This window comes from Dromaius novaehollandiae, chromosome 6, assembly GCF_036370855.1.
Source record: "Dromaius novaehollandiae isolate bDroNov1 chromosome 6, bDroNov1.hap1, whole genome shotgun sequence".
Classification (NCBI taxonomy): domain Eukaryota; kingdom Metazoa; phylum Chordata; class Aves; order Casuariiformes; family Dromaiidae; genus Dromaius; species Dromaius novaehollandiae.
Genome location: NC_088103.1, coordinates 25,839,337 through 25,853,030, shown reverse-complemented (window position 1 = coordinate 25,853,030; position 13,694 = coordinate 25,839,337). Strand labels below are relative to the sequence as shown.

At 47.1% G+C, this 13,694-nt stretch overlaps 1 long non-coding RNA gene across 1 annotated transcript; it reads left to right on the top strand.

The window, feature by feature from the left end:
* The first annotated feature begins 556 nt into the window (after window positions 1–556).
* LOC112980238 (uncharacterized) lies at window positions 557–4,986 on the top strand. Its single transcript, XR_003258380.2, has 2 exons — window positions 557–1,288; window positions 2,896–4,986. It is a non-coding gene; the product is annotated as an uncharacterized LOC112980238 (long non-coding RNA).
* The last annotated feature ends 8,708 nt before the right edge of the window (window positions 4,987–13,694 follow it).

The following is a 13,694-nucleotide window of genomic DNA, read 5'->3' as shown; positions in this document are numbered from 1 at the left end:
GAGCTCGGCGCGGGGAGGTGCCCTGCGTGCGCTCGCTGCCCTGCCGTGGGGCCGGGCGCTGGCCCCAGAGGGCTCCTGCCACCGTGGGAAACTGGGAGCTGCCAAGATAGCAGGGGGCCAGAGGCCCCCCAAGGCCCTGGGAGGGGAGGCTGCCGGAGCGCTCGGGAGCAGGGCAGCGGCTGGAGAGGAAAATGAGCAAAGGCGCAGGAGAGCACGTGGGGGAGGGCGAGGGCGAGGGCAGCCCTGAGAGCCGCTGCCGGGCGCCCCTCGGAAAGCGCTCTGCAGGGGGGCAGGGGCGAAGCCGCCGGGCGTCCCCAGGAGATGCTGCCCCCAGGCTGCCGGGGCAGAGGTGCCCCGTGACCGCAGCGGTGGCTCTGCCCCCGGGACTCCCAGCCCGCTGCCCGTCCCCGGGTTTTGCTGGCCGCCTCCTGCCCGGAGAGGCCGAGGCGGGGCGCTCCCCGGTTCCCCCCGCGTATCGCAGCGCGGCGGGGGGCTCGTCCCCGGCTGCCGCCGCCGCCCCCGCGCTGCCTTACGTAGGGGCGCTCGCCCCCCCGGCTCGGCCTGCAAAGGGCCGCCGCGACCAGGGCGGCTTCGGCCCGAAGAGCCGCGCTTCGCGCGCCTCGCACACCGCTCCGGGCCATCGGCTGGGCCGCCCGCCCCGGCAGGAGCCGCAGCGGGCTGACGGCGCACAAAGGGAGCGGGGAAAGAGCCGAAAGGGGCCGAGCTTCCCCGAAGGTTACTGCCGGTCAGCCCACGGCCCCCGCAGCACGTCGGCTGCGTGTGCACAACAGCCCACAGCTCCTGACCGCGGCGGGGCCAATCCGCGGCGCGCCGCCCTTGGCTGACTGCGCCCGGCCCAATCCGCGCCCCGGCACCGCTGCCTCCTCGCCCGGGCAGCTGCCGCCGCGGGCCGCGCGGCCTCCCCCCCGCGCTCGGGCGCCGGGCCCACGGGGCGACGCCGGGCCCGCCGGGCCCCCAGCCCCTCGCCCCGCAGGCGGCAGCGGGACGTCGCTCTCGCCGGCCTCCCCGAAGAAGTCCCGCCTGACGTTGTCCCCGGTGCCGCCCCGCCGAGCAAGGGGACGACAGAGCAGGACACCCGGGAAGGGACGAACGTCCCCTCCCCCGGGGGCGGCTGCCCCCTTCCCCCGCCCGCTACCGTGCCCGCCCTTCCCGTGCGGGCGTCCCTTCGGTCCAGCGCAGCCACCACGGCGGTGCTTGCCCTTAACCGTCAGACGCTGGAGTCACGGGAGCTGTGAGCATCGTGGCTTCCATTCAAAAAGGAACTTCGGTAAGAAAGCATGAAAATCCACGAGTCAGAGATAATCCAGCATGCACAAGGGTGCACACAGTCAAATAAATACACATATATATATAAATACTTACCTATGTGCACATATTCATAAAGCGCGATACCTTAGACTTGCGAGACAGTCTTAAAAAATCCCATGATTTTTACACACACAAATGTTAGCTATGTTATGAAACCAGTCGTTTAGTGACTGTATATTGTAAACTGGCGTTATGTAAAAACAATCAAATCCTCACTTACTTGGGATTCTTAACTAAAAAAAGCAACTCATAAAACTCTGCCTTTCTTTCTAAACTGTATGGAAAAACGTAGCACTTTGCAGCACAAACAATATTTCATAGTGGAGACCATAGTGACGACAGCTGTTACATGCCAGTTTGGCTTTGTAACAAACATCTGCTTGTTTTACATTTTTTCAGTTCTCCTAAAATAGCTTTTTATAAAACGCTGGTCTTTCACACTCAAAGAGAAAAGTGCCTATCCTTTCTCAAAATGCCTGTGACCTTCAGTCTTTTTACAAGCTAAGCGGAATTTACATTTTGACCAAATCATTGTAATATTTGTCACTTCATCTATATAGGATTTTCACATTCTGACTGTAACACTTACACAGATATATAAAATTCATGGTTTATAAATTAATCACATGACTAATGACACCTGCCATGTGATTTTTAACATGCAAAAACAGGGGGAAGATTTATGAACTCATAATACTGGACTTCTTCCTGTCTTTTTGAGTTTCCTAATTAAATACTGGTGAGGTAAATATCATGGGTTTAACTGCTGTTTTATCACCCAAAATATTGAATTAGTCTGACCCTGAATCCCCCCAAAACTATGCTTAAATACATTTTTCTTGGGTGACTACCAGAAAGTGCATCACTCAATAACCAGTGTAACTGATTTAAAAGTCCTGAAACACCACAACTGTGAATGAGTTTAGAGGGATGTTCTCACACCTGGGGCAGGTGACTGAGAGTCAGGTGACACTGTGTCCACCCACCCAGCATCCCCCTTCAGCCAAAATTCTTGTAAGATGACTTAAAATTTAGGCATCTCTTTTTATAGAGCAAAGATGGTGGGGGCAGATTTCAGCTGACTTCAGCAATTTCAAACCTGTGTGTGAAATCTGCTCCAGTTTAATAGGCATCCCTGTCAAGAGGGACAGGGAGGCAGCTCCTGCAGTGACTCACCAGCAGTCTTAGATACATGTGTTATAAAAGGATGAATCATCCTCTGCTGGTGCATCTGTAACTCAGATACCTAAATGAACGGCCAGGTGCCTGCCTTCTAGATGGCAAGTTTGACATACTGAATTCCACTCCTGGAGTTTAAGCACAGAGAGCCCGCAGCTTTCCAACAACAACCATGAAAACACAGGCTCCAAGTGCTCAGACTCCGATACATGTCAGCTGGGGCACCTCTTGAAACAGCAGCTCTTGTCTGTGACTCAGCTTCCTCATCTGAGAGCTGGGGAGGTTCAAAATGACCTAAGAATTACTGGAAACTTGAAACTGGAAAATTTGGGATGTTTTTGATAGGTAACAGTACTTTTTTTTTTTTTTTTTTTTTTTTTTAAACAGAGGAGGTGGTAAACTTCTGGAATTTGTTCGATGGGAAGTCATGGAGGCAGACAGCACCAGCACGATCACGAAGAAACTGGAGAGACTCACAGGCAACAAGGTCCATCAGCAGAGGCTAAAGACAGAGATGTGCCCTTAGACATGTGCAAGTTTTCAAGGATGAGAGAAGACAGACAGCAGCCAGGTTTGCGAGCTCTCCCCAAATAGCCTCTCTGGTTGCCACTGATGGAGACAAAATAACAGACAAGATGGACCATTGGTGTGACACGGTAAAATATTTCTTCTGGAAAACTTCACACCACTCCCACGGGGGTACAGCAGGCTAACGAATTATTGCCAGGAGTTATCCTGCTCTAAATTCTCCTCCGATCTTCATTCTAATCACAGTATGGGGATACAGAGGGCTGCAGTCACAACTCCAGAATCCCACCTGTGTTTTGAAGAAAACACTCCTATTTTTCCCATATTGTTCATTTTAGATCTTCTAATTCATTTTTATTACTACAAGTTTCTGAGAAGCCCAGCTGCCAATTTATGAAGATCTCTGCTAGCAGAGCATGCAATACATACCGAATCTTTGAGAATGAAGCTCATAACTCAGTTTGCCACTCCTGACTAATGAGCCCATCTTAAACTCATAAATGCATGAATATGTTCTTTGGACTAATGACCACATAACATGCTGGGATTGACGTGGTGGAAGATACTGCAGACACATGGGAGTTTTCAGGAAATATCAAGGCTCTTTAGAACCACTGCTAACAATGCACTAGCTTTGTTTTAATGTCTGCGTAGGATTTATTTTCTGTGTTTGAGATTTTTCTTTGTCTCTAGTCTCTCCAATTCCAATTAAGCTGAGTCACGTGCAGGCAGTGCATGAGGACTTGTATTAGAGGAGCATCAAAAAATGAAAATTCTTGTTTCAGAGAAAGTACCTGTTTCAGTACTGGTTTTCATTTGCATTCAGGACATAGCCTGAATGTGAAAAAAATGAAGGAAAAAATCCTCAATCTTTTTTGATTCATCTGGAGACAAAGAGCTAGGATCTTTCAGACTTCTTGTCTGGCTGTTTGTTCTTGAGGTAGTTTTCTCCTTCAGCTTCCCTTCTTTTCAATTTTTACTCCTTCTATCATAATATATATAATTGGCATCTTTGCACACAAATATAGCTGAAAAGTCCTTCCAAGCAAGAGCTAAAAACATTTCATTTTAAAAATACCCAAACCAGAACATTTGAACATGGCCAGAGTTTTTTTTCCTTTTTTCTCTTCCCAGATGATATTTATGGCAACACCAACATGGTTTCAGAAGGCATTTCACTTCTGATCCAACTACATTATCTGCTGGCAAGGAGTCCCCTCAGTGGAATTTAGCTGGTCAGGAGGATGATGCAGTTCTCATACCCCTTGGGCTGGGCCAGCCTATGGTCTGAGTCACTAGGAATTAATTCATCTGGTTCCCCACTCTGCTATTGGCTTCTTACATGAGACTGGGCAAGTCACCTAATCCCAGGTTTTTATCCAGGAATTGTCACGGATGTTGCTTTCCTCCTTCCCAATTTGTCTGTCATGCTCTTTGGAGTAGACTTCACCTTCCACACCTAGCATAGGGAAGTCTGAGTTTGGTTAAGGATGTTATGATAACCCGAATGACCATAGGAGAAAGCATCTGTTATCTTCTCTATTTGGAATTCAACTATTCCTGTTCCTGTGAGGTTGCCAAGGCAGGCCTGAAGGGCCTTCAGCCACCTCTTAGCCTTTGAGGAAAACTAGAGCAGGATAGTATTCCCCCTCCTTTTTTTTTTTTTTGCTGCAGAAACTCTTGACAGAGCCACATTCCTGTGCAACAAGAAGGAACTGCAATAAGCACTGAAACTAAAGCACCCTTTCCCAGGATACACATACACGGTTTTTTCTCTCGAGAGACTTAAATCAGTTCTAGTTGTACGTGTAAATATTTAATGTTTTTGAATGATTGATGGGTTGAGATAGATCTCCTAATGCCTGGTTTATTCTATGCCTGCATCCTCATCTGGATGTCGTAAGCTAACAGAACAGCACAGCCTGGTAATAAAAGTCTCTGCCATGGGAAGTGGACATATTTCATTCCTTAGCAGCATGTTTACTGTCAGCTCCTTCTACCTGAGCAGGGACAGGACGTACCACAAGCATCACTAATCACCTGGCACGTCTTTGTCAGTTACTTCAACTCAGCTGAATTTTCCCTGCCCTGCTGTTAGGCTCATTTAGCCACAATACCACACTGAGGTATAACAGATTTCTCTTTAGGTGGGGAAACCCTCCTCTGCCTCCCATGCAGCCCTGCTGTGCTACCCAGAAGTCCAGTGACTGAGCTGTGGCACCGGCAGAATCTTGGCTCAGCTCCTACTAGATACATTCCCGTTGCCCTTTAATCATACAATAAAGAAACACCTCAATTCTGTATGGCCAGCACGTGCAGATATTTCTAACCCAAATGGTTGCCTGGGCATAGTGAATGGTATCAGAGCCAATGCCTCTGAACCTTCTCTGGTCTCCAGGAGACAGGACAGACAGCTTTCCTGACCTCACTGCACCAGCCCGAACGCAAAGGTTACCACCAATACACACGCTTATAAATGCGCCTGCCGCTTATTGCCACACTGAAATGCATAGGACTGGTCAAGGCACACAGAAGAGTAAATATTTATAAGATGAGGCTGGGATCTGGCAGCATACCTTTCATGCAAACTTTGCTTCAATGCACATTAGCCTGTTAAATGGACTTGGTTCTCCTCTGTAAAAAGGGTCCTGTGGGGAAGAGAATCCACTCATGGTCATGAAGGGGCCCCAGCGCAGCAGTAAAAGAGAGCAGTGTTCACTTAGGAAGTGAGTTAGTTTAAAGTTAATCCCTCTCATCCTCAGTGAAAAATAGTGAGACACTCTAGATCAGCTGGCATAGATAAAGCACCCCCCAGTGAAAGCACAGATTTACAGGTACTGGAAAAACCTCCTCCTTCCCCCTGTACTTGGAAATATCACCTCCGAGGCCAAGCGGACAGGGTTAGGCAGCTCTTCCTGTCAGGGAAGATGGTACACTGAAACAAAAATATTCCTACTGCAAGACAGCAGGACAAGAGCACCATCTCTCCAGAAACAGGCAGCAGAAGCTGAGAAATAATCTAGAGCTGAGCTGTTTGAGCCAGCAGGGGAGTGGGGGTTAATTCCAGTTAAGGGTGTGACAGATAAATTGCAATTGCCATGGTTGGTGCTGTACCTATCATAGTGACATCCTCAAATAAAAAAGGAGGTGCTTGGCATTGCAAGCGTCCAAAGTCCATGCAAGCCAGGGTCTGTCACTAAGGGCTGCATGTGCCTCTGATTTCTCAAATGGCAGTTCTGTAATAACGAGGCAAGAACCTGGCTTTGTGAAACAACTGACATCACTTAAGACTTAAATCCACAGCTCGTGACTCTTTACTGCCATGTCAGCTTGGCCTTTTCACACTTTCCAGCTGGTTTATATTTTTTATCATGGTAACCACAGACAACCATCTACTTTTAATTTCTGATTGTGTCTGGAATTCCTGGACAGTTTTCAAACATAACAAAATGCCAACAACAAAACAATTGAATGTATGTTAACCTGCACACCCACTGACTCCATCCCCACATCACAGGTCATAGCTACACGGTTGCTGTCAAGCACAGCAGCACAACCCTCTCAATTTTCACCACAAAGACTGTGTTTGAAGTCAAGTCTTCCCCACCACAACATGTCTGAGTGAGGCACAGAGTGTTTCGCCATTCTGGCTCCCTATACAAAATCTGACTCCTCCTCTTTTCTTGGTTACCCTAGTCAAATCTCCCCTGTCCCTCCCCGCTCCTCTGCTGCTGACCGTGACCTGGCTCCGCATGTGCTCCCCCCAACCACTGGGCTGCTGACTGATCAAACTGGCAGGGTGGTTTCTCCCCTTGCTGCTGCTCAAGTCACACTGAAACTCAGCCAACATGCCAGCCTGCCTTACTGGTGAGATGTGGAGCAATACATGAGAGATCCTGCAGTGGGAAAGGGAATGACCCACACATTGGTGATTAGGAGCCTCTTCAGTAGCCCACAGATTCTCCCTCACAGTGCCTTGTTACCCAGCCCTCATCCTCAGCCCCTTTGACGGCTCAGGGCAGGAACCTCTTGGAGGATCAGAGTCCTTGGAGGGGAAAAGGCAAGGCTAAAATAAGGAAGAGTTTCAGAGCACTCACTCCTTCCTCCACTGTGGAAACCCAAGATGATAATAGTCCTCTCTCCAGGCTTGTTGGCTGGCATTAAATTCAGGCTTGCCAGCCACACACCAGACTTCCTTGGAGACCCTTGCTGTGCAGCCAGCAAAGGTGTTTCCTCCTGCAGCAGCAGGAGACCAAGAATCATCTGGGTGAAACCAAAAAAAGCTAACTGAGACCATTGGAGAAGATGCCAGACTAAGCCAGTGCTGCTCACAAAGGAGCCAGACTAACTGAGACCTGCTGAAGGAGCAGACTATCTCATTAACCACATGTAGGAAAGCCCCAAACGAACCTATTCACTAATGTCCAGTGCAGCATGTCATATGGCTATGTGCCCAGAGAACTCTCTCCTGGTTTGAAAGCCTGGGCCATCCCACTCTGCTACATTCCCATATATGGCAGGTACATAATTTGCTAGCTGCTGGATGCCATGTGGTTATATTGCCCATCTTAACCCTTCTAGAGTCCGTGAGGAATCTGTTGCTTATCAGCAGAGAGACTGGGTAGCTATGCTTTACCAAAGAACCTTTCAGAGAAGGTCATTGCTCCATATGAGAGACAATTAGACCATCTGTAAAAACCTCTGCATGTCCAGATCCAGTTCCATGGGGCATCAGAAGAGGAGCATCCTGAAGACAAAAGTGCTGAGAGAGGACAAAAGTCCATGGACACTATTAAAAATCAGGAACCAGAATTGTTCTACCTAAATTTGTCAAGTGTCTATACACTTTAAAGGATATAACTGAATAGTTTTGGTCAGAAGCAGAGAGACAAAGATGAGTCAGAGGGCTGGTCACAAGCCCAGCAGAGGCTTTAAAACAGGAAGGGAATGGCATTTCCAAGGATGGAGAGATCCAGGGAACAGCAAAGGGAGGGGAAAAAAAGTCCTGCAAAACACTCAGGAGAGCTGTGCAGAGAGTCTTTCCTTTGAGTCATGAAGCATCATATATAGGCTCAGACCATCTGAAGCAGATGAACATTGAGTCCGTCCATATAAAGATGGTGGTGGTGTGCCCAAGGACTGATCCATCCACCTATTGATGCAGCTTATTCCCAATGAATTTGAACCCTCGTACCACAACGTCACATACTCTGCCAAGGTCATACCTTAGCAACAAGTCTGTGCTACAAGGCATGATGCTTATTTGCGTTATGCCTTGCCTGTTTGAGGTGATGACAGTGTTCACTTCAGCTTAGATGCATGAGACTTTGACAGGGACAAACAGTCCAGATTCCATTTCAAATGGGCTGCTTGCTCTCATAGTCCATCTTCCTGACCAGGAAAGTTTGCCTGCCACCATCCCAGTAAAGTGATACCTCCCAGAGTTAAAAAAGCCCCATTTGTGAGAATTTTGTATATTTGAGTTACATATGTTTCTATAAGTTTGGATGGAGAAATAGTTCCCAAAAACAACACAAGCCAAAGAGAAGAAACATACGTGCTAAGGAGATATTATATGAACATTTCGCAAGGACTGATAAGATCTGTAGACTAGCAGCCCTGAAAAACTTTCAAGAACTGATAAACTTAAACCACCAGTGTCTAATGCTGTACAAGGCTGCTAGCACACATTAGCATTAACAACAGGTTTTATAATTTGCATCACACCCAGGAGGGCAGTGGCTGCTACATGCAGATGAAGACTGCAGAGCAAAGTATACACCTGAAGAAACAAAGTTCTGGGAAGACATTTCCAGACACCTACCTAGAAACCACTGGTCTGTCAGGATGACTCTGCTTCTGAGTATGCACATTAGGGTTGGCCTCCCAGATGTTGCTCCAGGTGGGTAACAGGAGTGAACGTGAGCCAACTATGCAAGTGAAGTAGGGAATTGTTGTGTGGATAATTATCTATTAATAACAGATTGTTTCTATTAATAACATCAACTAGTGGATGATAGATATTATAAGAAACCGCAGCTGTGATCGGTGTCTCCTCCCAACTCTATCCTCTATCAAGGAAAAAGGAATTTACATCATCTGTTTGGGAGAAACGCAATAAAGATGGTGTGACACTCATACATCTTGGTGGTGAGACTTGCAGACCCAGCTAGGACAGACAGCGTTAGAACAGGACAGCTTCTTCGACTGAACAAGCCACTAGCCATGGAACAGTTTGTTGAAATCCCAGTGAAATCCTTGCTGTTGCTTGCCAGAAGAAATTGACGGATACGGGGAATATATCTTTCTGAAACATGCTGTAGGAAACTCAGTCAAATCCAGCCCTCAGGAGGAATCTGACAGGAACCATGTGCGTGTTTATAAGGGCAAAATCTGGTCAAAGGGAGAAGGTCCCATGTAAGAGCCAGCTAACCTCTGTCTGCTCTAACACCCACCTATTGTCTTCCCTGCATGCTTCAGGGTCACTCATACAGACATGGGTTGTCACTTAAATCTGCATTTTTTTCTAAAGTATGTGCTAATTTGGAGTGTTTCTACAGGTAATGCCTTGGGGCTGCCACTGATGTCCAGAGAAACTATGCAGATTCAGCAGTTCCAATGCAGAAAAACAACAAGCGTCACAAGTTGCTTGGCCCCCAAAAGAGAAACCAGAAACATTTCATCTTGTAAGCTTCCCCCTCAATCTAACTCAAGGTGACCTACATTCACATCTCTCCAGGGCTGTCATGTCTGCACCTCCAGTTAAGGAGCAGATGGAGATTTCTCCATCTATAAAAAGAACAGGGGTTCTACTTTTAATGACTATTGCAACAAAACTAGCTTTATTGAGTCAGACCAAAAGTATCCTCCGTCCAACCACAGCCAGCAGCAGATACTTAGATACCTAAAGAAGAGCAGGCAGATTACAACTGGACCTTCATGTCTAATAACTGTCAGCAGGCCCATCCTCTGTGAAGCACGCCTCCCATGTAAGTGCTGAAAGGCTTCAACCAGATCACAGGATCTTGCACATAAAAGCAGCTCCTGCCCTAGAGAGAGCTTATAACCAAAGCAAGCAAAGCCCTGCTATGCAGATGAAAACTGAGGCACAGAACTGCTTTGTAAGAGGCAGCCCAAAGCATTCATGGCAAAGCTGAGAATCAAACAGTCTCTTAAGACCTACTCCTGGGTTATATTCTCAAAATCATCTGTCCAAAACATGGTGGAAACACTCAAACTAAAGAAACAAAGGCTTTGACAGTTGGGACTTAATTCCAAATTTGCTGGAGGTGTCCCAGCCTTGATCGCTGAAATTTCACATGCACACTAACCTCTGTGAGTGCACAGGAGTCCAGTGTGAACACACACGCCTAGCTGAAACAGCAAGCAGGCAAAACCTTCTGCTTTGGTGAACATATTTCCTGTTGTCTCTGGTAACTCCTTCAATCCCAGCACATTGATATCAGCAACATTGTGATTTATTAAGATCTGGAGCAGTGTTCTTCTGTTGTTTTTTTTCTTTCTTCCCCCCCCCCCATTCTCATTGCCAATTAGGTCCTGGCTTTGAGTGCCTTCTTGAGCTGGTACCCTCAGTGAGCTGCAGTCAGCAAACATCTGTGATCAGACAGCTGACTTCGTGCTTTCACCTGCCCTTCACACAGACTAAGTACTTAGCATCTGAGGCCAGCACTGCACTTGAACAGCAAAATAGCCCCCACCACCACCCTTCCCAGCCCATGGAGCTTCCTGAGCTCACATGTTTGCCTAAAGCTGTTAGATCCATTCAAAGCCCAAGTAAAAGAAACTAAACCAGGTGCGGTCAAAGAACATGAGATAGTTCACTTGTCCCAGCTGTGCTTTAATGATATGAGTAATGAATTTTTAGTCACTCAGTTTTCAAAGCTTGTTCTCCTTGTTTCCTCTTATCTCTTTCATCTGTGTGAAACAGGTGATATCAAAGGTGCTGAGACATTCCTGAAATTTTTGCTTAGCACCAACACTTCCATCTCTATCTCAGACTTCAAGGAAAACCTGTGGGAAGTCAACAGCTGTAAAGCTAAAGGGGCTGCTTTCCAGTCCTCTCTACTGGCACCAAAATGTTGTCCAATCTCCACATATCAAGCAGAAACCTTCCTCCTTCAGAAAGCAACACATCTTTCCCTCTAACTCCCCTCAGGCATCACCAAGCAGGGTAGCTGGTGACATGGCAGCAATGGGTACTCAAGCAGATGTCATCTCTATGAGGCAGGGTGGCATTTAGAAAGCCACAGGATATCAAATTAATTTTCCAAGGCTGTATCTCTGGCCTTGCTAGAGAGAAACCAGCAAGAACCACAAGATTAAATCCCATCACATTAGGGGGTTACCTTAATTACAGTGCAAATGGAAGGGAAAGGAGTGGATGGAGGAACTTGCATCAGATGATTAAGCAACACACCTACTCAAGATAAACCTGAGTGACATCCACTCCCTTGCCCCAGAGAAGTATCTGTATGCAACAAGGTGAACATACCATCTCCTCTGCCAAAGAAGTGAAAACACTTGCCTCCTCCTTCCCTCCCATGGGAATGGGCATCAAAGTATGTTTTTCGTCTGATGCTGGAAACATGAACTGGACAGGGACTTGGGAAGTTTGAATGCCCATCCCTACTCACATACTGAATAACCTTAGTCATGCCTTCCTGTTCCTCCTTCACCTTTTATCCTTTCAACTCCATAGAAGATGGAATAAGCTTGCTGTAGCTTATATGATCTTGCCTCACACATTAAAGGGATAGTTGGACCTGTCCTAGATCTCCAGAGGCTTGAGAAATTGGTTGTTTTCGAAACATCCCAAGGTCTATTCAATTCTGCATTCTTGCCCAAGATCTTTTTGAAGATGGGGAAAGAAAGTAAACTGCATGCAAAAACACTTTTAAAATTGAGATAATTAAGCAATATAAAGGTTTGCAGGCGATTTATTTGCTTAGTGATGAAACAAAGAAAATATAGCTACTCTAAACCTTTCAGTTAGTGTATCTGCTGTTCAGATATCAAAAGAGATATGATAGCCATTCAGATCTAGTAAAATTCCCTACAGACACTGTTTGGAGATCAAATAGCTCCAAAATAGCCCTCAGACATGACAGTCTGCCAGCTACCTCAGGGACATGGTCACACTAACAAATGTGCCAGATTTTCTGTTTGTCTATGAGCACCAGGGCCAGGGAGTTGCTGAATCTTTGGTTGACCACAGAAACCCAAGAACAATAAACTTCATGCATGATAGGACTCACGCCAGACAGTGAAAATGCTGGCTGATGGACATCCCACACTCCGAGACCAGAAAATCAACGTTACCTAAGTGAAATACACTTGCCAGGCACTGCCAGCACATGAACTTCCTCTAGTCTGAAATCGCCCAAAGATAGCAGCTCAGGGACAGACCTCGTCAGAAGGGTGGCCTTCTACAGATGGACTTTGCTTACAGATCCTCAGATGACATTTCCTGAGCTCTGCTCTCCACCCCATGATCTGTGAGATTGCCAGCTGAGAACTGCTACTGGCTTGGCACAAGAGATTCTGCAGCAGAGCCATGCTAGCATAGGGAGGAACCTACATGTCCAGCAGGGAATTGCTCAGACACCTGAGAAACCAAGCTCTCCCAGACCCCTGAGAAGAGGCACTTCTGCTAGCAGCTCCACCCACAGAGCCAATTCACTAGCAATATCCCAGTAGTGAGCAGAGAAATGCTGTCTAGGAGATCAGGCTATCACATCATTATCAGAAGAGAAAAAGACTCTCAGAAGCCTTCATTGCACATGTGGCCAGGGACATGAAGGTACCCCTGTGCTAAAGGCAGCGGGCACAGACTCTACACTTGCCAAAATGCTTACAGGCTCTAGAGTCTCAGGATAGCTTCAGGCTTCTAATATCAGAGCTTAAAAGCATCTCTCTTCCGCACTCCCCAGAACATCACCTAATCCCAGAAACCAGAGACAAGAAAGAATTACAGAAGACTACTCCCTCTCAAAAAAAAATGCACTTGCTTTCTCAGAGCAGGCCATACACTGCTTTGCTCCCTATCCTTTACAAGGCACTAGCCATAATAGGCACTTTCCAAACACATCTTCCCCTTTTCTCTAAGCAGCTAGGTTATTAGCTTTAAGTAACTGCCTAACTCACAGCCAGAATTGGAGGCTTAATCTCAAAACCTGCACTTAGAGCTTTGCTCCTGCATATCATTCCCCTAGCACACAGCTTCAACAGAGTCTCCACATCCCTCAAATAGCTTTGCTCTGTGCCAGTAAGCTCCTTTTACAGGAAAGGCTCACTGCACCAGCTGCTCTCTATCACTCAGTACCTCAATCCCTGACACCTGGGAGGTGGAAGCAGGCACAGGTGAGGCTCAGCCTGGCTCCCCTTAAGGGGTCAGTCCACCTTTCTTCACGAGAGAAGCTGCAAGGTTTTGTTAGTTTCAGTGCATGCTATCCTCACTAGATGGCAAAATGCACAGGCAAGCCCCTAACTATGCCTAAAAGAAATTTATCTGTGGATCTGGGTGAACATAAATGAGTGATCTGTCATCTTAGCCCTGGATAGAAGATATCCAGCTGAAGGTTCATGTATGCTGAAGGTGATTTTGGAAATCCTGCCAAAGAAACTGTGAAGTACCCAGT